Consider the following 2,322-nt stretch of genomic DNA (forward strand, 5'->3'; position numbering starts at 1 on the left):
AGAAGTTAAATCATTCTCCCAGGGGAAGGGAGAACGTGTATAATGTGTATGCTGGTATCTGGAGGAAGAAAACTAAATCACAGCATTCAAACAGCAGCATCTGAGGGTTTAGCTCTAAAATAGAACTAAAGCACACCAGGAGTTGTGCAAGATAAACTACATAGATATATGAAGAAATGTTACAATTTCTATTTATCTTTATTTTTTAATGTTTAGTTATTTTTGAAAGAGAAAAAGGATGAAACACTTCACAAATGAAAGGCATGTTATTTTTGTGTAGGGGCCATGCTAATCTTTTCTGTATTATTCTGATTTTAGTCCACATGCTGCCGAAGCAAGCACTCGACTTATCTTTAATTTTTATTTTAAAAATGATAATCCCTAAGGTGTTTAAGTTTTTCATGCATTAATTGACATGGGAAGCTTTCTCAGGTCTTATTTCATGTCTGTTGTGTTTATAATGGAAGGTTTAGAAGAGCAGGATTTCCACAATGAAGGAGCTATCCTCATGGGTTTGGTGTACTGCTCAACAGTCCATGTGTATTTCCATAATTAAATGGATTTGCTACTTAATCATCAACCAGTTTTAACTAAACTAACCCATACAAGATGGACAAGTGAGCTAAACAAGATGTCTACAAAATATGGATCGATGATAGTCCCAATGATTTAAGTACAGAAGGGCAACAAGGTTATAGCAGAGTTGGTTAGTTTATTGCTCAAAGCTCTCTTCGTCTGCCTCATTTTGAGGCAACACATTTGTGACATGACCATATCTAACAAGCTGTTCAAAATAATTCAAAGTTATCAGTTCAAAGGATTTGCAACTGAAAAGCAAATTGAAAAGTAGATTTACACCCACAGGTATTAGTGGCCTTGCCTTAAGTGTATATTTTCCCTTGAGATATTAATTATTGATAATATTAAGCCACTATTATTAGTGGCTCATATCAATGTAATTTTCTAAATATGTTAGTATAAAAGTTCATAGTATAAAAGTTCATATATATGCTCTATACATCAATAAATATACATATAATATATTGGAGGTATGTTATGTAAAAGTGTGGATACCAATTCAGAATATTTGGATTCAATTTACAAAAGCACAAAAGTTGTCATTTCCACACAAACCTTTTCAGTTCTTATTTGAGAAAGATTCAATAATGAAGGAGGAAAAAATCCTGGCAGTTTCCAAAGATAAAAAATAGATGTGAGTCCTCAAAGTAATTTCTTACAAAGTCATTAAAAACTATCAGAATAGATAACTGCATTATCTTGAAATTTAGTTCATTTGCAAATCTTCCTCTGGATGCTATGTGCCTATTTTTGCAGTCACACTGTATGGTAGTTAGAGAAAAAGAAGGATGGACTGATCAAATTCAAGATCACTTAGGTGTGGAATCCTAATTCATTTGGAATACATAGCCATGAGGTTCAGGGATGTTATAAGTCTCTAGGTTAGTGGCAAAGACTGGGTAAGGGATCATAGTCAAACTTGCAGAATTCTTTTGATTTGCACACTACTGGATTCCAAATGCTTTACAGATCATATCCTTAAAATAATTGACATTAATATCATTTCACCATTACTACCACCACCACCAAAAACAACAAATGGCTATGGGGTATTGTAAAATTTTTAAGTAAAACAAACACAGGGCATATATCAGGTTTTAGACTAGGCCTTTCCAGTTTCAATCCTCATAATTTTCAACAATATCAGCAGAGCCTAAATTATTCTGCCAAGACCCAAGGGTCCTTCAGGCACTGTTCGGATGGTGGGAGGCATTGAGTTATTATAATTAACTTAATTAAACTCTCTGTTCATTTTTATAAGCAAAATTCTCTTTTATATTAGATTCTAATTTTCCATCACAAATGCTGAAATTAAGGATACTATCTCTTTCTGACAGTGTATAGTAACTTAATTTTTGTAAGTACTACTCCTCCTGTAGATGCTATAAACAATCTCCTTGCAGGGATTAAATGAATGGATAAAGATAGATTTGTAAGGCACAAATTTCTTAACATTTAGAACCAAAATGAGAATTTAGAGACAACGATAAGAAATGCATGATGCGTCAATTTCTAATGAGGTTTTTCAAGAAATTTAAATATCTCAGAAGAAAAAAGAGTCATTTAAATTGTTTATTTTTATCATAAAATAAAGCACACCTTACTAAAATTGCATTAATAAGTAAAATACCCTGTACTTGATACAGTACTTAGCTAACATATTCTGATTGCCACTCATAAAGAAATTATGAATATCTTATCTTCTATCTCTACTGATAGAATTTTTAGTTCAATTCAATTGTA

General features: G+C 32.2%; 1 non-coding gene across 1 annotated transcript; it reads right to left on the reverse strand.

The window, feature by feature from the left end:
* Positions 1-232: 232 nt before the first annotated feature.
* On the reverse strand, positions 233-342 carry LOC125934259 (U6 spliceosomal RNA). The gene has a single exon (XR_007461294.1). It is a non-coding gene; the product is annotated as a U6 spliceosomal RNA (small nuclear RNA).
* Positions 343-2,322: the final 1,980 nt, after the last annotated feature.

The sequence above is a fragment of the Panthera uncia genome (assembly GCF_023721935.1).
Source record: "Panthera uncia isolate 11264 chromosome A1 unlocalized genomic scaffold, Puncia_PCG_1.0 HiC_scaffold_16, whole genome shotgun sequence".
NCBI lineage: Eukaryota > Metazoa > Chordata > Mammalia > Carnivora > Felidae > Panthera > Panthera uncia.